At 38.2% G+C, this 26,261-nt stretch overlaps 1 protein-coding gene across 2 annotated transcripts in view; it reads right to left on the bottom strand.

The window, feature by feature from the left end:
- MAP3K13 (mitogen-activated protein kinase kinase kinase 13) overlaps nucleotides 1-26,261 on the bottom strand; it is a 167,877-nt gene that overhangs the window by 86,424 nt on the left and 55,192 nt on the right. The window contains exon 1 of one of the 2 annotated variants that reach the window (XM_028162093.2): nucleotides 5,643-5,753. The exons of the other annotated variant lie outside the window; for it this stretch is intronic. The gene's annotated coding sequence lies outside the window, so the exon portion shown is untranslated. Of the gene's footprint in view, nucleotides 1-5,642; nucleotides 5,754-26,261 lie in introns of those variants that run through there. 2 annotated transcript variants of the gene reach the window in all.

Here is a 26,261-nt window from a genome sequence, read left to right as displayed (position 1 = left end):
TATATACCCAAAGTGCCTGGCATGGTCAGCCACCATCCCCTCGGTTTGATGGTTCCTTAATCTCCTTGAGGAATCTATATCTGCACATAAACCAAATGATGAAAAGGTTCCTTTTTGATTTTACCCCACTCCTACTCTCTGTTCCCCTCCTACCTTTATTTTTCTCCTTAACATTTATCAGTCTAAACATAATTTACTTATTCATTGTTTGTCAGCCCCAATAAAATAAGCCCTCAAGAGAACAAGAATTTTTGTCTATTTTTTCTCTTGCTGGGTCCCCAGTACCTAGAACATATAGTAAATGCTCAATAAATATTTGTTGATTAAATGAATGCCAACACTTCTACACCTGCCAAGTCTATTTGATACATCCTCGCTTCTACCCTGGTCTCCCCACCATTCCCTTCAATCATTCTCCCATAGAGAGGTCCAGTATATTGGCCTCTGTCCTCTTAGGATTTTTCCTGTCAGCTACATCTAGGCAAAGTACAGCCAGCCTGGGTGCCATGATTAGCTAACACATGATGATTTTCATTCACTTCACCCTCTTATCTTCCACTGCACCTGCTGCACCAACACTTAACCCTATATTACTCCCATTGTCCAACTTATCTTACTGTTTGTCCAGTCCAGAGCATTGCTAGAGAAGATTTAGATGCATGCTAGACTGGACCAATCTCAATTCATGGTAGGACTCAATGCTCAAAATTCATAGTATACAGAAGAAAGAGAATGGGATTAAGAATTAGAGCCGGGGGGACTTCCTTGGTGGCTCAATGGTTAAGAATCCGCCTGCCAATGCAGGGGACACGGGTTCGAGCCCTGGTCCGGGAAGATCGCACATGCTGCGGAGCAACTAAGCCCGTGCGCCACAGCTGCTGAGCCTGCGCTCTAGAGCCTGAGAGCCACAACTACTGAGCCTGCGTGCCACAACTACTGAAGCCCGTGCACCTAGAGCCCGTGCTCTGCAACAAGAGAAGCCACCGCAATGAGAAGCCAGCGCACCGCAACGAAGAGTAGACCCTGCTCGCCGCAACTAGAGAAAGCCCGCTCGCAGCAACGAAGACCCAACACAGCCAAAAAATGAGTAAAATTAAAAAAAATTTTAAAAAGGAGCATTAATTAAAAAAAAAAAGAATTAGAGCTGGGTTTAAAAATTGCGTATAATGTACACTACCTGGTGTCTTTGGCTGACTCAGCAACCTTTCTGAGGCTGTTTTCTCATCTGTAAAATGGGAGTGGTAGTACTCACTTCATATCTTGAGGATTATTTTTGAAATGAAATAATGTACCTGAAAGCTCCTAGCAGATTTACAGGCATGTAGAAGTTGCTTAATAAGTGTTAGCTCCTTCTCTTCCTTTAATTTAACATATTTCACTAACCTCTGATGATGCCCTCACTCTCTGAAAATGACTAACATCCACTTAGCCAGAAAATCAATGCTTTCTGGTATGAATCTTAATTTTCTTCTTTTCTCTCTTTTCCATATCAGAATTCTATGTCTTCACTCATCCTATCTCCTGATTCAGAAATAATGTCCCTCTTCTTTTGTAAGACTAACCCTCTATCCATACCAATAGTTTTCATCCCTGGCTGCACATTAGAATCATCTGTGGAGCTTTTTAAAAATGCAGATGTCTGGCCCCCACCACAGCCCAATTAAATATGAATCTCTGGAGGCGGGAGCATGGCATCAATATTTTTTTTAAGTTCCCTGGTAGTATGCCAAGACAATTCAGTGGGGGAAAGAATAATCTTTTCAACAAATATTGCTGGAACTAGATATCCTCATTCAAAAGAATGAAGTTGAACCCTTCCTTATACCATTGACAAAAATTAACTCAAAATGGATCATAGACCTAAATGTAATAGCTAAAATTTTAAAACTCTTACAAGAAAACATAAGAGTAAATCTTCATAACCTTGGGTTAGGCAAAGCCTTCTTAGATATCACACCAAAAGCACAAGCAACAATGACAAAAAATAGATAAACTTAACTTCATCAAAATTAAAACATTTGGTGCTGCAAACAATATCATCAAGAAAGTGAAAAAGACAACCTACAGACCAACAACAAAAAAAATCACAAACCATATACCTGATAAAGAACTTGTATCCAGAATATATGAAGGACTCTTAAACTCAATAATAAAAAGATGAATAACCTACTTTTTTAAATGAGCAAAGGATCTGAATAGATATTTCTCCAAAACCACAATGAAATTCCACTTTAAACTCATTAAAATTGCTCTTACCAGAAAGATGGATAATAATAGTTGTTGATGAAGATGTGGAGAAACTGAAACCCTCATACATTGCTAGTGGGAATGCAAAATGGTGCAGCTGCTTTGGAAAGTGGTTATTGGAAAAGTCTGAAAATATTAAACATATAGTTATCATATGACCTAGCAATTTCACTCCTAGGTATATACCCAAAAGAAATGAAAACATATGTTTACACAAAAACTTGTACACAAATGTACATAGAAGTATTATTCATACAGCAGCCAAAAAGTGGAAAAAACCCAAATGTCCATCAACCAATGAATGGATAAGTAGCATGTGGTATAGCTATTCAATGGAATATTATTCAGCTATAAAAAGGAACGAAGCACTGATACATGTTACAACATGGATAAACTTTGAAAACCTTGTACTAAGTGAAAAAAGCTACAGTTGCCCCTTGAACAACATGGGTTTGAACTGTGCAGGTCCACATATACTCAGATTTTTTTCAATAGTAAATACCACAGTACTATACAGTCTGTGGTTGGTTGAATCCAAGGATGTGGAAGAATTGCAGATACAGAGGGATGAGTATAAATTACACTCAGATTAACCCCCCCCTCACACATTGTTCAAGGGTCAACTGTAGTCACAAAAGACCATACACTGTATAATTTCATTTATAAGAAGTGGTCAGAATAGGCAAGTCTATGTGTAGAGAAAGTAGATCAGTGGTTGCCTAGGGCTGAGAGTTGAGGGGAAATGAGGAGTGACTGCTAATGGGTATAGGGTTCTTTTTGCAGTGATGAAAATGTCCTAAAATTGACTGTGGTGATGGTTGCACAACTCTATGAACATACGAAAAACCACTGGCTAGGAAAGAGAGACAGAAAGTTCCCCAGGTAATTCTAATCTTAATGTCTATTTACAGAAACCAATTTCTGAACCACAACACTCAAAGTGTATATGGTATTTTACCTTCTAGATTCCTTAGGGGTAAAGATGGCATCTTCTAATTCTTTCTCTCTCCCATATCCTTAAGGAATAATAACGGACACAGAGCAGGAGTATGATATCTTTTAAATGACTTTTTTTAAGTAAAAGAGTGTTCTTTGTAAACGGTTTTTTAAAATTTTAATCAAAATTGTTAAGAGTCAGGCTGCCACCTGGCAGAACTGATCATCTTGGCTATCTTGATTCATTTAAACTCCCCAAGCAATTAATTCAGCTACAGCACATAGAGAGATGGTAAGTAGACAGTGCAAACCAAACTGACCGGTTCTGCCATTCAAAGTATGGTTGTTTCACCATATAACAGTGGATGTGGCCGCTGGCCCTTAGGAACTATTCTTTTGACAGCTCCCCAGGACACAGCTCTGGTTTGACTGACTTTGTTTACTAAATAAATTAATTCCTACTTCTGGAGTAGCTTCAATTTTTAAACAGAAAGCCATTTATTGACAGTCACTGATACACAGGATTTTATTGTTTGATATTAAACAATTAAGAGTTATTGTTTTTTTCCCTACAAGTACACCATACATGAAAATAAATATAATCTAGAATACAGCCACTAGGAGTGGAGAGAGGGGGAGATTCTATAGCCACTCTGTGCCTTAAAGGGATAGCTTTACTTTAATAAAACCAAAGGGCAAACTGTATTTCTTTCATGGAAATTAAGCTCTCTTTGGCAAAATGTACATAAAAGAGTCTGATGAACATTTCCTAAGATGAGTTTAATTATGGAAACACATTTTTTAAAAAATCCTAAGGATTCAGTCTTTTGATCTAGCAGTGACCTAGTAGACTTTAATAATTTAAACTAACTTTGAAATTGCTACTTTCAATAGAGGCTCTGAAGGTACATACACAAAAAATGCTGAAATAAGTCTAGGTGTTTACAAATATAGGGAATTTTGTCATTTATTCAACCCAGCAGATTAAAAAATAGCAAAATATGACACCATAGTTGTCTGAGCATAGGACAAAAACCTGGTTTACAATCAGGCAGAAGTTTTCCCTTCTATAACTCTAGTGAGTTCAAATGTACTCAGAAAAACAAAATGAATGAGGGCAATGTCAGATGAGAAATAAAAAGAAAATTCTAAATCCTCAGGTAATTTTGAAATGAAATGAGTTTACAGTTGGAAGATTCATTAATAAGAATAATTCAAAAGATATCATTAGAGCCATAATTTAGAAGCCTTGTTTCATGAGGAGATTATAATCTGAAAATCTCAAAACTAAGAATTGATTATACAAGGTAAACAAGATAAGGCTAAACGATAAAAAATAACAGACATTTTGTGTTCTCTCTCACTGGAAAGAACAACTGGGTACATGCTGCTGACTAGACTATAAACTGCCTCTAAGTGAGGCAGTTGGAAAATGCTATTAGATTATATGGGTTGAGGAGCTGCCCCAGGGGTAGAACATGTCACAATGTCACATCCCTCTTCTTTACTACCACAACTTTCACCAGAATCAACCAGAGCCTTGGAAAACAAATTCAGTCACAAAGACTAACTTTCTGTTAAAACTCCAGTCAAACTATCAAACCAACTTAATACCTGGAACATATCAGAAGTTTTCCGTGTTCCCCAGACACAGTGGAATAAACGATTTTCAGTTGGAAGTTCATCTTAGAAAAATGCTCATGCGCATTTCTAGGCATATAATTACGGGATATACTAAGAAACCACTTCTTAGTTTTCATTAGGGGATATTTAACAAATCAGAATTTAAGGATAATTCCCCTTTTGCCTCTGGTGCAGGCTTTAGGTTTTTGAAAACGTAAATAAAATGTACAGAGTGACATAAAGAGCTATAAATATGTATACATATACGACTACAGCTCCCATAATAAAAGCTTTTGGAAAAAAAAAAAAAGATTGAACTGGTATTCATCTTCCCCAAACTGCAATCCCAAGATATTGACTGTTATACAATTATGAAACAAAGGCAAGGTGAAGGGTGAGAAACAACAGAAAGGACGGCAGAAAGGAAGACAAGTGCTCATCAGGCTAGAACCTGCTCTGTCTAGCTGGCCCGGCTTTCTCCAGCACCTTTCTGGTACCAGTTCTGGGCTTCTCCTATAATACAATTCACATCATCGCTCAGAGAGATGAATCTCCCTTTAAGGAAAGCCAAGCCAGCATCCAGAGGTAACGTGCAGAACCGTAAATGAAAAATGTCCACGTCTAGCAGGCAGACAAGCAAAGGAAAACCAGCTGTCAGTTTCAGAGGCTCCTAGCTGTAACGGGGTTTCAGGTTTCTCTTTGCTTCTGTCTGTCTCTCTCATCGTGTCTCCTTCAATAATATCAGTTTTCTAATCACCTCAAATCACAAATACATTCTCCATCTGTCCTTGTGAAATAAATGCTGATGAAACAGAAAAACAGAGTGCGATACTCACAACAATGAAGAATTCCTACACATGCCGTTCCATTTTCTTGCTTTAAAAAGATGTAAGGTTAATTTAAAAAGCCTTGCAGAATTAGAAAAATAAGGGGGAGGGGGATTCTACCCACACAATCCTCCCGCCCACCTCAAAGGAGCCCGAAGGCTTGCTGACGTCACAGATTCATGAATGGATGTAAATTGGGCTGGTTTAGGATTCCGCACAGACTTCACTGTGGTGTGTGCTGTGAAAAAGAAAGGGAGGGTCCAGAGCAGCCCCGGCCAATAGACTTCAGGCAGTCATGGCCTGCCTTCTTTCAGAAGGAATCTGGTCACAGAATAAACAGAGCCCACCAATCAGGGGCGTCTGCCACTGCCTTAGGACAGACTGGCAGTCTGAGGAAGGAGGGTGTGCGTGTGTGTGTGCGCGCGCGCGTATGTGTTTGTGTGTGTGTGTGTGCAAGCGCTGCAATAGTCATAAAAATATTATTATTGCTACTGAATGAGGGCAGACTGGCAGCCTGAGGAGGGAGGGTGTGTGTGCGCGCGCGCGCGCGCGTGTGTGTGTGTGTGTGTGTGTGTGTGTGTGTGTGTGTGTGTAAGCGCTGCAATAGTCATGAAAACATTATTATTACTACTGAATGAGGGAATCAGAATTTTGGTGAAATCAGTGCATGCATATAGAAGATATCACAATCTTTTATTCATTAGAGCTATTTTCTTTAACCCTTTTCTTGCTGTTCAACAATGTGCCTGATCTGATGTGATAAAAACAAATCAAAGTCAGAGAAAGAGTCTCTAAAACTGATGCCCAGTAGACAAGTATGCCCTGCACACCAAGACTTGTAAAAGCAAAATAGTAGAGAAATAATAATGGGAATAACAACCTAGCGATTAAGGAAATAGATAAGAAAATATTACATAAATGTAATTGTTTGGTAGAACAATATCACCTTGCTGACATTTGCGATGAATCAAAAGTGGGTGTGAAAGAGTAATTTACTGCTACATTTAAGTAAGGTAGGGCATTTCCTCATTGGTTTATTAAACTTCTGACATTCAATTAAGATGCAGCTCCAAAAGAGCTGTTAATGTTTCTTTGAGCTAATTTTTGTTTTAGTAAGATGTCTTATTACTAATAACAAAAACAGCTATAATTAAATTCACCCAAAGAGCTCATGATATTAAAAAAAATTTTCTTATTTAAAAAATTTTAACAGCTTTATTGAGGTGTAATTGCTATACAAAGAACTACTATATTTAATGTGTACAATTTGATAAGCTTGGAACTATGCAAATACCCATGATACCATAATCACAGTCAAGGTAGTAGAAATATCTGACATTTCCCAGAGTTCCTCGTGTTCCTTGGGTTTTTTGTTATTGCTGATATTGTTGTTAGTTTTTGTGGCAAGAACATTTAACATGAGACCTACTCTCAGCAAATTTTGAAATGCACAATAAAATACCATATTGTTAGCTATAGGCGCTATATTGTACAGCAGACCTCCAGAACTTATTCATCTGGTATAACTGAAACTTTATACCCATTGAATAACAAATCCCCATTTCCCTCTCCCCTCAGGCCCTGGAAACCACTATTGTATTCTCTGCTTTCATGAGTTTGACTATTTTGGATAACTCGTATAAGTGGAATCAAGCAGTATTTGTCTTTTTTGTGACTCGCTTATTTTACTTAGCATAATGTCCTCCAGGTTCATCCATGTCGCAAACGGCAGAATTTCCTTTTTAAAGGCTGAATAATATTCCATTGTACATACAGTATATACATTTTCTGTATCCATTCATCTGTCAATGGACACTTGGGTTGTTTCCATATGTTGGCTACTGTGAATAGTGCTGCAATAAATATGGGAGTGCAGATATCTCCTTGAGATCCTGATTTCAATTCTTTTGGATATATACCCAGAAGTGAGATTGCTGGATCCTATGGTAGTTCCATTTTTAATTTTATGAGAAATCTACATACTGTTTTTCATAGCTGCTGCACTATTTTACATTCTCTTCAAAAGTGTACAAGGGTTCCAATTTCTCCACAACCTTCCCAACACTTGTTATCTTTTTAAAAAATAATAAGCCATCCTAAGAGGTGTGAGGTGATATCTCATTGTGGTTTTGATTTGCATTTCCCTGATAATTAATGATGGTGGGCACCTTTTCATGTACCTATTGGCCATTTGTATGTCTTCTTTGGAGAACTGTCTGTTCAAGTCCCTTACTCATTCTTGACATCAGTCTTGGCAATAATTTCTTGAAATGACACCAAAAGCAGAGGCAACAAAAGCAAAAATAGACAAGTGGGACTATATCAAACTAAAAAGCTTCAGTCAACAGAATGACAAGGCAACTTACAGAGTAGAAGAAAATATTTGTAAACCAGATATATTGTCTGATAATGGGTTAATTTCCAAAAAATACAAGGAACTCATACAACTCAGTAGCAAAAACAAAACAAAACAACCCCCCCCAAAAAAACAACAAAAAAACTTGTGACACTGTTTACTCTTTTTTTTTAGCTTAGTATCGTCAACAAAATTTTAAAAATTTTTATTGGAGTATAGTTGATTTACAATGTTGTGTTAGTTTCTGTTGTACAGCAAAGTGAATCAGTTATACATATACATATATCCACTCTTTATTTTAGATTCTTTTCCCATATAGGTCATTACAGAGTATTGAGAAGAGTTCATTTTTTCCTCTTCATTTTAAATTTTTTCAAAGTTACACAGAAGTGGAGATTAATATAATTTATTGCCCTGTATCCCATCATTTCACTTCACAATTACCAATACTTTACTAATACTGATCATAACTTTTTTGAACTTTGGGAATGACCTTAAATCCTTGAAACTGGAACAATGGTGGTTAATATAAGGCCTTGGTTATAAGGTGTCCAGTAACCAAGAACATTCTGAACAGATATCTGCTCTATCTCTCAATTAGATTATTTGTACAGCTGAGAGAAGGAGAGCGGTTGCCTGTTTCTATGTGGTTATAAAGGGTTCAAACCTGACACTAGTAAGTACTGTTCACTGCTTACCTCACTTGGGGGAAAAAAACACCCAACTTCCCAGGACTATTTTATACGCAGGAAAGATGTTCAGTATATTGTTCTATATACTCAAGCAATAAAATATCACTGGCAAACAACATATTCAACAAATTTCTCTAAAGGAGCTTATTGTGGTATGTCACTATGGAAAAGACAGACCAAAGAAATTTACCCATGCGACATGGGTGTGCTCAAGACCAATGTAGTACTGGTACATTCCTAGTAGGCCTGAGTGCACCACACTAATCTATATCAATCAATATGTCCATGTACCAGGATTATTTTAGAACCCACAAATGGAAAGAAGATGAATATACATCTCTGTTTCCTTCAACAGCAATCAAAGCCAACCAGGATACACTGGAAGAATTGGATTTATTAAAAAAACAAAAAACAAACAAACAAAACAAACACTTCCAAATAATACAGACTAACTAATACAGGCAACCTCTTTGTGGAACATGTCAATGAGATGGCCAAATCTGTTACAGAAGCTAACACGTTGCCTGTAAGCTCTGAGAGCAACATCACTACTCAATCAAGGATCAGGGTAGGTCTCTGAAGCAATTCAACAAAACAGAGTATATAAATGGTTCTAATAACAGCCACCTAAGATATTGGTTTAATATGTAATCTGGCAAATAAAAATTAGCTGGCTCTACAGACTTGCCATTTTAGTAAGATGAACTTTAGTCTGGGTTAAGCATGCCTCCCTAGAGCACAGAAATACCAACCGGGCCAACAAAAACTTCTCTATGTCAAACATCGTGGGAAATCATTGGGAAGATAAGTTGTATCCCCAAATTACAGAAACTGCACAGGTTATTCTTCAAGGAGGCCAATGTTGTTTTAGGGACAGAATTTGGAAGGTAGGGAAAGGGGGCCATGAAAAACGTACATCCTAGAGCAATACTTCCTGAGAACTTCTTGTGATGATAGAAATGTTCTATAATTTGCACTGTCTCATACATTAGCATTTGAAATGTGGCCAGTATGACTGAGGGACTGAATTTTAAATTTTATTTAATCTTAATTAATTAATTAATCAATTTATTTATTTATTTATTTTAAACATCTTTATTGGAGTATAATTGCTTTACAATGGTGCTTTACAATGGTGTGTTAGTTTCTGCATTATAACAAAGTGAATCAGTTATACATATACATATGTTCCCATATCTCTTCCCTCTTGCATCTCTAGTTAATTAATTAATTAATTAAATTAATTTAAATTGAAAAATAAATAGTCACATGTGGCTAGTGGCTACTGAATGGGACATTGCACCTCTAGAGATATTAAGCCAAGTCCCATAGTCACAAGTAATTTTTTATTTCAGCACGTGGGCATACTAAGTGTGGAGCACTACAAAGCCATTATCAAGGTGAGTAAGCTCTTTAAAGAACCAAATGAACCTCTTCAAATTTCAGTAATGACTAAAAGATGACTGGTCTCCTTTCCCAAGAAGATATTCAAAACTCATTATTAGGAAAAAATTTAAGAATAGAAGTTAAGGTACAATTATTCTGGCATAAAAATGTGAGCTATTCTAGAGTTGGTTTTTTTCTTGAGAAAAAAAAATGTGTTTTTTTTAAAGGAAAATGACTCAGTTAAGCCAGAACCTAAGAGAAGTTAAAGTATTATGACCCAGTGACAATTTTTGTCATAAACACCAAGAAAAAGAAAGAGTATGATGACCTCAGTTCTAATGCATGAAGATTCGGATTTCCTTCACAGGCACCAATGTGGTTAGAAGCTAGTAAAGAGATCTGGGTTCAAATCCTGACTCTGTTATTTATTAGTTATGTATGTTCAGGTAAACCTGAGTGTCAGTTTCTCATTATTAGAGGGAGGATGAAATGTACAGTGTGGGGAATATAGTCATTAATAATGTAACATCTTTGTATGGTGACAAAGGTGGTCAAAAGGTATGAACTTCCAGTTATATGATAAATAGGTACTAAGGATGTAATGTACAACATGATTAATATAATTAACACTGCTGTATGTTATATATGAAAGTTAAGAGAGTAAATCCTAAGAGATCTCATAACAGGGGGAAAATGTTTTTTCTTTTTTTTCTTTTGTATGTATATAAGATGATAGATATTAACTAAACTTATGTGGTAGCCATTTCATAACGTATGTAAGTCAAATCATTATGTTGTACACCTTAAATTCATACAGTGTTGTATGTCAATTATATCTCAATAAAACTGGAAGAGGAAAAATAAAGTGGGGATTATAGGCTATGCCTATTATGTGAAAGTTAAGTAAAATAACACATGTAAAGACTTCAGTACAGGGACTTCCCTGGTGGCGCAGTGATTAAGAATCTGCCTGCCAACGCAGGGAACATGGGTTCGATCCCTGGTCCGAGAAGATCGCACATGCTGCGGATAAATAAGCCCATGCACCACAACTACTGAGCCTGTGCTCTAGAGCCTGCGAGCCACAACTACTGAAGCCCGCGCACCTACAGCCTGTACTCCACAATAAGAGAAGCCACCGTGATTAGAAGCCCGCGCACCGCAACGAAGAGTAGCCCCCGCTCAGCTCGCCGCAACTAGAGAAAGCCCACGCACAGCAACGAAGACCCAGCACAGCCCAAAAAGAAAAAAAAAAAAAGACTTAAGCACAGTACCTGCATATAGAAGATATGCAGAAAATGATACTGATAGCTCTCTTTGTTTCATTGTTGTTGTTAGAATAAACAAAATAAAGATTCTTTATTGTGCTTATGATAAAGCTTGAACAGATCTTTGCAGGAAATTTAAAAAATATGTATTAGTGACACGTCTTCCAAAGAAAAGCTCACCCAAATCATTTTCCTTTGGTAGGTTGAGGAATACTTTCTGAGGTTCTGAAGGTGAGTGGGGGAAAACCCTGAGGAAGTTAAGGGAGGTGACCAGAAATTCTCTTTATCAAAAAAAAGCTAAATTTTCCTACATAAAGATGTAGTTTCATGAACTAATATAAAAAACAATCTGTCTAATAGGTGAGAACACTAGTCAGAATTCTCCACTTCCGTATCAGAACATTAACCCTAACTTTCCCTGTTTCCAAAGTATACGGTTCCTCAAACAACAATTCCTTTTTTTTTTTCCTTCACTTAAACTATGAGAGATTGTGACTACGGCTCTGAGTGGGTCTTTCTAATCCGGAGAGTCCCAGGTCACATCCTCTACCTCCTCATTCTTTTTATGTTTTTTAATTTTTAAAATTTATTTTTATTTTTTATTCAGACAACAATTTCAATATTCACATTTCAACATTCAAAGGCCTCGGCAGACTATTACTTGAACTTTGTTGTTGTTGTTGCTGTCCAGCTCCCAGGAAATGTGTCCATGAGAAAGTGATTTTTAAGAACCATCTAAGGAAAAACATTCTCATAAATATTACTAAAATCTGTCCTTGCATCAAAGGAGATAGAGAGATAATCAGAAAGCTACATGCTACCTAAATGTCATTAGCTTAGTACTACTTAGCAGAATAACTATCATTGAGCTACACTTCTATGTTATGGTTTTCCTTTTATTATAAGGGACAGCCATATTGCTTTTACGTTGTCCATTATCTTGCGTGATGTCTCACACGTAATAATTCACACGAGGAGTTCGTTTTAGAACTCAATACCAGGGACTTCCCTGGTGGTGCAGGGGTTAAGAATCTGCCTGCCAATGCAGGGGACATGGGTTTGAGCCCTGGTCCGGGAAGATCCCACATGCTGCGGAGCAACTAAGCCCGTGCGTCACAACTACTGAGCCTGCGCTCTAGAGTCCGTGAGCCACAACTACTGAGCCTGCGTGCCACAGCTACTGAAGCCCACACGCCTAGAGCCCGTGCTCTGCAACAAGAGAAGCCACCGCAATGAGAAGCCTGTGCACCACAACGAAGAGTAGCCCCTGCTCACCGCAACTAGAGAAAGCCTGCAAGCAGCAACAAAGACCCAACGCAGCCAAAAAATAAATAAATAAATAAATTTATTTAAAAAAAAAAAGATTATCATACTAAGTGAAGTAAGCCAGACAGAGAAAGGCAAATATCATATGCTATCGCTTATATGTAGAATCTAAAAAAAAAAAAAAAAAGATACAAATGAACTTATACGTAAAACAGAAACAGACCCCACAGACATAGAAAACAAACTTATGGTTACCAAAGGGAAAAGGGTCGGGGGGGACCTGAAACTAACACAACATTGTAAATCAACTATACTTCAATAAAAATAAATTAAAAAAAAATAAAGTCAGTGACTATTATCAATTTGTACTATATATCAACTATTATGCTAAGGGCCTCATATAAATACCTCAATTAATACAATGATTTGAGTAGGTATTTTGATCCCCGTTTTAAGATTTGGAATGTGAGACACAGAAAAGCTAAATAATTTGAAATCACAAAGCCAGTTTAAAAAAAAAGGGCAGCAGTTTCCAGAACCTATACGCTCATTATACTAGTCTGTTTGTAAGAGAAAAATAACTTGAGTGGGAGTCTCAAACACAAAGCATCCAAACAACTGGATATGTTTTCAGAGGAATATGTATGGTCATCCATTTTAAAAGTTATGCTACAGTAATTATTGAAGAAGTCCATTTTAAGGGTATGATCCACAGGCCTGTGAATAATCCATGGCCTGGCAGCCTGATCTGTGATAGTGGTAAGAGCAATAACAGGCAAATGAAAAGCAAGCTGTTAGAATTTATTTCATGAAATGAATTGTTCAGGACCACCCAGGCAGACTATATGCACAGAGCCCTAGGAAAAGAGGCACCTGAAATATTTATTTTTGATGGACTCAGATATTTGACATATTTGTTTTAAAGAATCAAAGTTGTTGTTGTTGGGAAAATAAGAATTTAACAGATCTCATATATACATATATATATATATATATATATATATGTATATGATCTAAAATATGACACAAATAAACCTACCTACAAAACAGAACAGACTCACAGACATAGAGAACAGACCTATGGCTGCCAAGGGGGAGGGGGTGGGAGAGAGGTGGATTGGGAGGTTGGGGTCAGCAGATGCAAACTACTATATACAGGATGGATAGACAACGAAGTCCTACTGTATAGCACAGGGAACTATATTCAACATCCTGTGATAAGTCATAATGGAAAAGAATATGAAAAAGAATATATATAATATAACAAATATATACCCAAATCACTTTGCTGTACAGCAGAAATTAATGCAACATTGTAAATCAACTATACTTCAATAAAAAATTAATTTAATAGGCCATGAGTATCATTTTAAAAATTAGATAAAATAGAACAGAAAATAGTATAGCCCATGTGGTGAAGTTAAGTATATTGTTTCAAGAAACTTGTTATATGTGTGTAATGGGACACTATAAAAGCTATGCTTCCCACTCTGAGTTGTGGTACAAAAACTTTAAAAATCACTATTCAATGATATATATGTATAATACATATCTGTTTCTTGTTATTTTTTTATGTCCCGTATTATATACCAGGTCTTTTGTGCTAAAATATCTTCTTTATATAGTTGTGCTCTTTCAGAGGTTTGGATATCTAATTTCCAAAAATAATAATTGGGAACAAATCTGGTCCTAGACATTCTTTGTAAAAAATCTTGTCCTTCACTTTACAATTTACAGGGTATTTTAAAATAGGGTATATGTTAGTCTCATTTTATACGTGAGAAAATTAAGGTTCAAGAAGATGGGCTCATCTAATCCAGTTCTATCTAAACTCTGTAACCTACTGACATACTTTTAAATTCTATCCATTACCTCTTGTCTCTCCCCTGTTAAATATCTGTCTACGATCATTCAATGACTAAAATTTAAAATGAGTTTAAAAAGTGAAAATGCAAAGATGAAAAGGCCAGTTTGTAGTATCAAGGAGCTTTGCTAAGATGAGTAACAACACAAAATGGTGAAAGTGCTAAGTTAGGCAGGAATGCTTTACTTGAGGTTGGAAAACAATACCAGAAGGAAGTTAACTAACATTTGGGGGTGGGAATATTCTTCCATGTATGGGACTTTTCTACATAATGCAAAATGTTTAGCAACCCACCCCTCCTCCACCCCCCACCATGCCTGTAACAGCCCTAGTCTTAGCCATAGCTAAAAAAATCATCCATGTTATTTGTCTCTGTAGGAGCTAGGGGATTGAGCCTCACCCAGTTTGAGGCTTACAGGTTAGGCTACAGAGTGGTGCCCTCTGCTGCCCTCTGTTGACATAGAAAGGTAAGATCAAGCCCTTAGCTGAAAAAAATGTGTCCTATCCCTTGGAGAAAAATGTCCCAAGAACAGCCTGGTGTTGAGGCTCAGTGAGAGCTCTGGGAATGTGGGGTGAGGCTGAGTAAAGGCTGGGAGCCACTCTTCCTGGTCCAGACTATAGCCAGTATTTGCCATTTGCCTGTCTTTGGCAAGTTGGCATGTTTGTAAAGGGAATAAAGGCTTGTCTTATACAAACACACCTTGTCCTTATGCTGCAGTTTGCCCAGGGCTTGAACCAAGCCTTCTTCTCTTTCTGATAGAATGATCATTTTGAGCTGGGTGGTTACAGTCAGTTATAAAAGTAGGTAAACTTGAAGGGGGAAGATTTGAGGAAACTGGATATGAGCAAATAGGACAATTCTTCCAAGGTAGTTCTTATCAAATGTAAAACTGGTAAGGCACACACCAGCACTTTTCATTCCCATATTGGATTACAGTGTACAAGTTCACAGAGAAAAAACCAGAAGTCAGAGTGGAGAAGCTGTTAACACAGAGTCAGTAAAGTGTGGCCTGCTTTTAAAATGAGCTTTATATGGCTACCCATAAACAGCTCACTCTGTGTAGACCCACACTCAGCACTGCAGTCAGCTCTTTATTATTCACACTAATGAAGGGAACAGAGAAGACAGAACCCAAAAATCTTTCAGAGAAAGATCTGTTTTAAAGTTTCTCATAAATAGAGGAGGACCTTCAAGATGGTGGAGGAGTAAGACGTGGAGATCACCTTCCTCCCCACAAATACATCAAAAATACATCTACATGTGGAACAACTCCTACAGAACGCCTACTGAATGCTGGCAGAAGACCTCAGACTTCCCAAAAGGCAAGAGACTCCCCACCTGGGTAGGGCAAAAGAAAAAAGAAAAATCAGAGACAAAAGAATAGGGACGTGACCTGTACCTCTAGGAGGGAGCTTGTGAAGGGGGAAACGTTTCTACACACTAGGAAGCCCCTTCACTGGTGGGGATGGGGTGGGGGGAAGCTTCAGAGCCACAGAGGAGAGCCCAGCAACAGGGGTGCAGAGGGCAAAGCAGAGAGATTCCCGCACAGAGGATCGGTGCCGGCCAACACTCACCAGCCCGAGAGGCTTCTCTGCTCACCCACTGGGATGGGTGGGGGCTGGGAGCTGAGGCTCGGGCTTCGCTGGTCAGATCCCAGGGAGAGGACTGGGGTTGGCTGTGTGAACACAGCCTGAAGGGGGCTAGTGCACCACAGCTAGACGGGAGGGATTCCAGGAAAAAGTCTGGAGCTGCCGAAGAGGCAAGAGATCGTTGTTTCGGGGTGCGCGAGGAGAGGGGATTCAGAGAACCGCCTAAATGAGCTCCAGAAATGGGCGCGAGCCACGGCTATCAGCGCAGACACCAGGGACGGGCAAGAAACGCTAAGGCTGCTGCTGCAGCCACCAAGAATCCTGTGTACAAGCACAGGTCACTATCCACATCTCTCCTCCTGGGAGACTGTGCAGCCCACCACTGCCAGGGTCCCGTGATCCAGGGACAACTTCCCGGGGAGAACATGTGGTGCACCTCAGGCCGTTGCAACGTCACGCTGGCCTCCATCACCGCAGGCTCGCCCCGCATTCCATACCCCACCCTGCACCCGGCCTGAGTGAGCCAGAGCCCCCTAATCAGCTGCTACTTTAACCCCGTCCTGTCTGAGCGAAGAACAGATGCCCTCAGGTGACATACACGCAGTGGCGGGGCCAACTCCAAAGCTGAACCCCAGGAGCTGTGCGAACAAAGAAGAGAAAGGGAAATTTCTCCCAGCAGCCTCAGGAGCAGCGGATTAAATCTCCACAATCAACTTGATGTTCCCTGCATCTCTGGAATACCTGAATAGAAAACAAATCATCCCAAAACTGAGGCGGTGGACTTTGGGAGCAACTGTAGACTTGGGGTTTGCCTTCTGTGTCTAATTTGTTTCTAGTTTTATGTTTATCTTAGTTTAGTATTTAGAGCTTATTATCACTGGTAGATTTGTTTATTGATTTGGTTGCTCTCTTCCTTTTAGATATATATATATATATTTTTTTTCCCTTTTTCTCTTTTTCTGAGTGTGTATCTTTATACTTCTTTCTGTGATTTTGTCTGTATACGTTTGCTTTTACCATTTCTCCTAGGGTTCTGTCTGTCTGGTTTTTTTTTTTTAGTATAGTTTTTAGCACTTGTTATCATTGGAGTGTTTTATTGGTTTGGTCGCTGTCTTCTTTTTTTTAATTACTTTTTAATTTTTTACCTTTTTTATTTCAATAACTTTATTTTATTTTATTTATTTATTTATTTATTTTCCTTTCTCCCTTTTCTTCTGAGCTGTGTGGCTGACAGGGTCTTGGTACTCCTGCCGGGTGTCAGGCCTGAGCCTCTGAGGTGGGAGAGACGAGTTCAGGACATTGGTCCACCAGAGATCTCCCGGCCCCTCGTAATATCAATCGGCAAGAGCTCTCCCAGAGATCTCTGTCTCAATGCTAACACCCAGCTCCACTCAATGACCAGCAAGCTCCAATGCTGGACACCGCATGCCAAACAACTAGCAAGACAAGAACACAACCCCACCCACTGGCAGAGAGGCTGCCTAAACTCATAATAAGTTCACAGATATCCCAAAACACACCACCGGACACGGTCCTGCCCACCAGAAAGACAAGATCCAGCCTCATCCACCGGAACACAGGCACCAGTCCCCTACACCAGGAAGCCTACACAACCCACTGAACCAACCTTATCCATAGGGGGCAGACACCAAAAACAATGGGAACTACAAACCTGCAGCCTGTGAAAAGGAGACCCAAACACAGTAAGTTAAGCAAAATGAGAAGACAGAGAAACACACAGCAGATGAAGGAGCAAGGTAAAAACCCACCAGACCGGGCTTCCCTGGTGGCGCAGTGGTTGAGAGTCTGCCTGCTAGTGCAGGGGACACGGGTTCGAGCCCTGGTCTGGGAAGATCCCACATGCCACGGAGCGGCTGGGCCCGTGAGCCACAACTACTGAGCCTGCGCGTCTGGAGCCTGTGCCCCGCAACGGGAGGGGCCGCGATAGTGAAAGGCCCGCGCACCGCGATGAAGAGCGGTCCCCGCACCGCGATGAAGAGTGGCCCCCACTTGCCGCAACTAGAGAAAGCCCTCGCACGAACCGAAGACCCAACACAGCCAAAAATAAATAAATAAATAAATAAAGTAGCTATAAAATTAAAAAAAAAAAAAAAAACCCACCAGACCAAACAAATGAAGAAGAAATAGGCAGTCTACCTGAAAAAGAATTCAGAGTAATGATAGTAAAAATGATCCAAAATCTTGGAAATAGAATGGGGAAAATACAAGAAACGTTTAACAAGGACCTAGAAGAACTAAAGAGCAAACAAACAATGATCAACACCACAATAAATGAAATTAAAAATTCTCTAGAAGGAATCAACAGCAGAATAACAGAGGTAGAAGAACGGATAAGTGACCTGGAAGAAAAAATAGTGGAAATAACTACCACAGAGCAGAATAAAGAAAAAAGAATGAAGAGAATTGAGGACAGTCTCAGAGAACTCTAGGACAACATTAAACACACCAACATTCAAATTATAGGGGTCCCAGAAAAAGCAGAGAAAAAGAAAGAGACTGAGAAAATATTTGAAGAGATTATAGTTGAAAACTTCCCTAATATGGGAAAGGAAGTAATCAAGTCCAGGAAGCGCAGAAAGTCCCATACAGGATAAATCCAAGGAGAAACATGCCAAGACACATATTAATGCAATTATCAAAAATTAAATACAAAGAAAAAATATTAAAAGCAGCGAGGGAAAAGCAACAAATAACATACAAATGAATCCCCATAAGTTTACAAGTGAATCCCCGTAAGTTTAACAGCTGACCTTTCAGCAGAAACTCTGCAAGCCAGAAGGGAGTGGCAGGACATACTTAAAGTGATGAAAGGGAAACAATCTACAACCAAGATTACTCTACCCAGCAAGGGTCTCATTTAGATTCGATGGAGAAATTAAAACCTTTACAGACAAGCAAAAGTTAAGAGAATTCAGCAGCACTAAACCAGCTTTACAACAAATGCTAAAGGAACTTCTCTAGGCAGGAAACACAAGGAAGGAAAAGACCTACAATAACAAACCCAAAACAATTAAGAAAATGATAAGAGGAACATACATATCGATAATTACCTTAAATGTAAATGGATTAAATGCTCCAACCAAAAGACATAGACTGGCTGAATGGATACAAAAACAAGGCCCATATATAGTCTGTCTACAAGAGACCCACTTCAGACCTAGGGGAACATACAGACTGAAAGTGAGGGGATGGAAAAAGTTATTCCATGCAAATGGAAATCAAAAGGAAGCTGGAGTAGCAATTCTCATATCAAACAAAGTAGACTTAAAATAAAGACTATTACAGGAGACAAAGAATTACACTACATAATGATCAAGGGATCAATCCAAGAAGAAGATATAACAATTGTAAATATTTATGCACCCAACATAGGAGCACCTCAATACATCAGGCAAATGCTAACAGCCATAAAAGGGGAAACCGACAGTAACACAATAATAGTAGGGGACTTTAACACCCCACTTTCACCAAGGACAGATCACCCAAAATGAAAATAAATAAGGAAACACAAGCTTTAAATGATACATTAAACAAGATGGACTTAATTGATATTTATAGGACATTCCATCCAAAAACAACAGATTACACTTTCTTATCAAGTGCTCATGGAACATTCTCCAGGATAGATCACATCTTGGGTCACAAATCAAGCCTTCATAAATTTAAGAAAATTGAAATCATATCAACTATCTTTTCCAACCACAATGCTATAAGACTAGATATCAATTACAGGGAAAAAAAACTGTAAAAAATACAAACACATGGAGGCTAAACAATACACTACTAAATAACCAAGAGATCACTGAAGAAATCAAAGAGGAAATCAAAAAATACCTAGAGACAAATAACAGCGAAAACACAATGATCCAAAACCTGTGGGATGCAGCAAAAGCATTTCTAAGAGGGAAGTTTATAGCAATACAATCCTACCTCAAGAAACAAGAAAAACCTCAAATAAACAACCTAACCTTACACCTAAAGCAATTAGAGAAAGAAGAACAAAAAAAACCCAAAGTTAGCAGAAGGAAAGAAATCATAAAGATCAGATCAGAAATAAATGAAGGAAACGATAGCAAAGATCAGTAAAACTAAAAGCTGTTTCTTTGAGAAGACAAACAAAATTGATAAACCATTAGCCAGATTCATAAGGGAAAAAGGGAGAAGATTCAAATCAACAGAATTAGACATGAAAAAGGAGAAGTAACAACTGACACTGCAGAAATACAAAGGATCATGAGAGATTACTACAAGCAACTATATGCCAATAAAATGGACAACCTGGAAGAAATGGACAAATTCTTAGAAATGCACAACGTTCTGAGACTGAACCAGGAAGAAATAGAAAATATGAACAGACCAATCACATGTACTGAAACAGAAACAGTGATTAAGAATCTTCCAACAAACAAAAGCCCAGGACCAGATGGCTTCACAGGCGAATTCTATCAAACATTTAGAGAAGAGCTAACACTTATCCTTCTCAAACTCTTCCAAAATATAGCAGAGGGAGGAACACTCCCAAACTCATTCTACGAGGCCACCATCACCCTGATACCAAAACCAGATAAAGATGTCGCAAAGAAAGAAAACTACAGGCCAATATCACTGATGAACATAGATGCAAAAATCCTCAACAAAATACTAGCAAACAGAATCCAACAGCACATTAAAAGGATCATACAACAGGATCAACTGGGGTTTATCCCAGGAATGCAAGGATTCTTCAATATATGCAAATCAATCAATGTGATATACCATATTACAAATTGAAGGAGAAAAACCATATGATCATCTCAATAGATGCAGAAAAAGCTTCTGACAAAATTCAACACCCATTTATGATAAAAACTCTCCAGAAAGCAGGCATAGAGGGAACTTACCTCAACATAATAAAGGCCATATATGAGAAACCCACAGCAAGCATCATTCTCAATGGTGAAAAACTGAAACCATTTCCACTAAGATCAGGAACAAGACGACATTGCCCACTCTCACCATTATTCAACATAGTTTTGGAAGTTTTAGCCACAGCAATCAGAGAAGAAAAAGAAATAAAAGGAATCCAAATCGGAAAAGAAGTAAAACTCACTGTTTGCAGATGACATGATACTATACATAGAGAATCCTAAAGATGCTACCAGAAAACTACTAGAGCTAATCAATGAATTTGGTAAAGTAGCAGGATACAAAATTAATGCACAGAAATCTCTTGCATTCCTGTACTCTAATGATGAAAAATCTGAAAGAGAAATTAAGGAAACATTCCCATTTACCATTGCAACAAAAAGAATAAAATACCTAGGAATAAACCTACCTAAAGGGACAAAAGACCTGTATGCAGAAAACTATAAGACACTGATGAAAGAAATTAAAGACGATACAAACGGATGGAGAGATATACCATATTATTGGATTGGAAGAATCAACATTGTGAAAATGACTATACTCCCTAAAGCAATCTACAGATTCGATTCAATCCCTATCAAACTACCAATGGCATTTTTCACAGAACTAGAACAAAAAATTTCACAATTTGTATGGAAACACAAAAGACCCGAATAGCCAAAGCAATCTTGAGAAAGAAAAATGGAGCTGGAGAATCAGGCTCCCTGACTTCAGACTATACTACAAAGCTACAGTAATCAAGACAGTATGGTACTGGCACAAAAATAGAAATATAGATCAATGGAACAGGATAGAAAGCCCAGAGATAAACCCATGCACATATCGTTACCTTATCTTTGATAAAGGAGGCAAGAATATACAATGGAGAAAAGACAGCCTCTTCAATAAGTGGTGCTGGGAAAACTGGACAGCTACATGTAAAATTATGAAATTAGAACACTCCTTAACACTGTATACATAAATTACAGAAAGATCCTTTTTGACCCACCTCCTAGAGAAATGGAAGTAAAACCAAAAATAAACAAATGGGACCTAATGAAACTTAAAAGCTTTTGCACAGCAAAGGAGACCATAAACAAGATGAAAAGACAACCCTCAGAATGGGAGAAAATATTTGCAAATGAGGCAACTGACAAAGGATTAATCTCAAATATTTACAAACAGCTCATGCAGCTCAATATCAAAAAAAACAAAGAACCCAATCCAAAAATGGGCAGAAGACCTAAATAGACATTTCTCCAAAGAAGATACACAGATTGACAACAAACACATGAAAGAATGCTCAACATCATTAATCATTAGAGAAATGCAAATCAAAACTACAATGAGATATCATCTCACACCGGTCAGAACGGCCATCATCAAAAAATCTACAAAAAATAAATGCTGGAGAGGGTGTGGAGAAAAGGGAAGCCTCTTGCACTGTTGGTGGGAATGTAAATTGATACAGCCACTATGGAGAACAGTATGGAGGTTCCTTAAAAAACTAAAAATAGAACTACCATATGACCCAGCAATCCCACTACTGGGCATATACCCTGAGAAAACCATAATTCAAAAAGAGTTATGTACCACAATGTTCATTGCAGCACTATTTACAATAGCCAGGATTTGGAAGCAACCTAAGTGTCCATCGACAGATGAATGGGTAAAGAAGATGTGGCACATATATACAATGGAATATTACTCAGCCATAAAAATAAATGAAATTGAGTTATTTGTAGTGAGGTGGATGGACCTAGAGTCTGCTATACAGAGTGAAGTAAGTCAGAAAGAGAAAAACAAATACCGTATGCTAACACATATATATATGGAATCTAAAAAAAAAAAAAAAGGTTCTGAAGAACCTAGGGGCAGGACAGGAATAAAGATGCAGATGTAGAGAATGGACTTGAGGACATGGGGAGGGGGAAGGGTAAGCTGGGACAAAGTGAGAGAGTGGCATGGACATATATACACTATCAAATGTAAAATAGATAGCTAGTGGGAAGCAACCGCATAGCACAGGGAGACCAGCTCAGTGCTTTGTGACCACCTAGAGGGGTAGGATAGGGAGATGAAAGAGAGAGGGGATATGCAGATATATGTATACGTATAGCTGACTCACTTTGTTATACAGCAGAAACTAACACACCACTGTAAAGCAATTACACTCCAATAAAGATGTTAAAATAAATAAATAAATAAAAATTTAAAAAATAAAGTTTCTCATAAATGTAATTATATGTGATGTCCAGGGAATACACTTAAAACCAAATGTTTAAGCCACTCTGGAAAGCTCTTGGTTTTCCATTACACGTAATCATGCTACCCAGAAAAGGCAGTAGTTGCTATTAGTAGCAACCTGCCCCCAATCGATCAATCTATTTATCTATAATAGATATTTAAAAATTTTACTACTTCATAGGTTCCAATATAGTCTCCTCAACTAGGCTGAGAATTAAAGTTTTACATGTAACATTCACTACGCAAGCAATAAGTAGATGGAGCAGCGTAACAGGAGGGAGGATTATTGGACACAGTGCTTACTTAAATGCTCTGAAAAGTCAGCATATAAATAAAATATACACATTTTTACTGAATGCCATTTATGTTCAAGATACCTTGACATGGGCTGTGGGGTACACATATAGGGATAAATCACAGATCCTGATCTCAGCCTATTTCATTAGATAAGATAGAAAAACAATAAACAGTAAAATAAAAACTATCAGAGTGGTTTAAAATCATAACAGAAGGCATAGTGGCGGAGACTGTCCCCCAGTATACAATCTCCTCTCTTTCCTTTTAGTTACAGAACCCTTACCCCACCCCGACTCTTAAAGTTGTAGGTGGGTACAAGCCACGTTGCTAAAGACTTTTCTATTCTCCTGGTTGTAGATGTGACCACATGACTGAGTTCTAGCCAATGGGGTTTGAGTAGAAGTATGTTTGTAACTTCCAGGTCTTCTTGGAGATAAAGCTGCTTGTGCTGGACTCTCTTAAGTCCCATGCTGAGTGAGCTTCTACCACGCAGATGATAGTACCCCAGGCAATGGCAAAGCAGCAAAACAGGAGGAGCCTTGGGCTTTGAATGTTCTCATGAATCAGAGTTGTCCATCTGTCCTGGGGTACCTGCCTACTTTAAGACTGTTAATGAAGACTGAAACAACATTCTTCCCTTTTGGAGCCACTAAAATTTTTGAGACTCTGTGTTACCGCTACTTAGTCTGCATTCCTCCTAATACTGCATATCCTGTTACCAGGTGATATACAGTTATTTCCTAAATGAGATAAATAAGCAATGACTGTTTCAGCCATCTTGAGAAGAAATACTGACTCAGAGAATCAAGGATCTGGGAGAAACCTTAAAACTCAAATCTACTCTGTCCCCCTTTTTTTACATATGAAGAAACTGAGGTTCAGAGATTTGCCCATAGTCTTGGAATTTGTGGCTGAACCAGGAGTTGATCCCAGATCTCCTGAATGTTCTTTGTATTTCTTTGTGGGATAATAGTGACCACTAATGTTGCCTCTTTTTCTTGGACAGTCAGTTATGGTTTACTCAGTATTCCTGGGACACAGAATACTGTCCTTGGTTCTAAAGAAAAGCCAACAAGAAGTTTAAAAATCACATTTTTTGTCTCAAAGGTATCTGCAGTCTAACACAAGAGAAAATACTAGCTTAACTATATGGTACTACTAAAACCTGGACAAACAAATAAGGCCCATCAAGATATAAGTGGAAATGTTCATAAAAGTATTATAGAAGCAATTCATCTCCTCATAACAAGTGCTTTGGAAATACAGAAAATATGATTCAAGAATATCTGAATCAATTCTTAAGAACTCTGTTGGAACCTAGTTAAACCTGCAAGGGGCTGGGAATGTATTTTCAATCTTCATGAAATTCTTCTTTTTCCTTAGCCTGAAAAATTTTAATGCTTTAATCTTTTAAAAACCACCTGTAAAGCTTAGGGATCTCTTCTGTGTTGGTTAGCCAACAACAGCCGTTCTTCACCAGAAACCTTCTCTTCTAAGCTGTACTCTAGCTGAGGAGGAAGAGTTAATGACCAGAGTAGCAAGTGTTCCTCTTTCCCCCTCAAAACTCACAACCACTAGGGCTACCTTACAGCCACCTTTCCTGGCCTCTGGGACAGAATACCCACCTGTCATTGTAGCCTGGAAACAAAAGCAGGTGTGTCCCCAGATCCTCTGTGGCGATGTTGCTTGCCCCTCTCGTGAATGGACTATAGACAATGTTTAACCAACTTCAGGGGGAATGTTATGCTCTACAGAAAATTATTACAAATACTCTTGAGACATGTACTGACCCTGAATTTTAAAATTAGCAAATTGAAACTCCAATGAAGACCACTCAAAATGGAAGCAGTGGCCTAAAAAGGTCACATTTTCTGAGCGTGTATTTTTAGTCTGTTAAATTACTCAAGGCTCTGTATTAAATGGTCATCATTCAAAAGGCCGCTCCTCTAGAAAAGAGGCTGGTTGTCTTGAGTGGTTTCCGCTGTAAATATAAAAAGAGGTGGTAGTGGGGGTTAAGATTCCCCAAAATAGTAAAACATGCTACAATAAGTAAGCACTGCAACATTGGAAAATAAAATGCAACTTCCCAAAAAGAGTATTTGTTGGAGCTTACTTCCTAACTGCGCTATGAAATACTCACAAATTTCACACTGAATTTACATTTCTGGAGTAGCCTCTATCACAGAGCTCTTCACATTTAGGGCAGGTTCCTTTATATTGCCCCCTATAAACGCCTGATTACATTTTGAACCAAATGAAAGAATGCTTTCTGTTGTTGCCACCTACTGCAAACTTGAAAAATGTCTGAAAAAGAGAAAATGCAATACAATAATATTACTGAAGAAAAATTTACAAGTCAGACAAATAGACTGAGATCAATGTCATTATGCTTTACTTTACTAAATGACTAATTATTCCAAAACCCTGAATGATGACCAATAAGGTGATGTTGCATAAAGAAGGTCAATAAGCTACACAGAACAGTATTGTCTTTGTCAAGCTATGCTTGACAGATATACACACACATACACATATGTGTACATATACATATGTATGTATGTATGCCATATGTATGTACATCATTTTTTCTCTAGTCTATCTTATATGGAAAAATCAGTCTATCCTTTGTGTTAAGGAAAACCCCATTTATAGCTACCAGAAAGCACAAAATACACTGTTACTAATTTGAACAACCATGAGCTCAAAATTATCAAAGTAGATAAACATACAAATGAGGGGAAGAGGAAAAAGCTCATG

Source organism: Balaenoptera acutorostrata, chromosome 4 (assembly GCF_949987535.1).
Source record: "Balaenoptera acutorostrata chromosome 4, mBalAcu1.1, whole genome shotgun sequence".
NCBI classification, from domain to species: domain Eukaryota; kingdom Metazoa; phylum Chordata; class Mammalia; order Artiodactyla; family Balaenopteridae; genus Balaenoptera; species Balaenoptera acutorostrata.
Note: the sequence above shows the minus strand (reverse complement) of the source record. Positions and strands in the feature narration are given on the sequence as shown.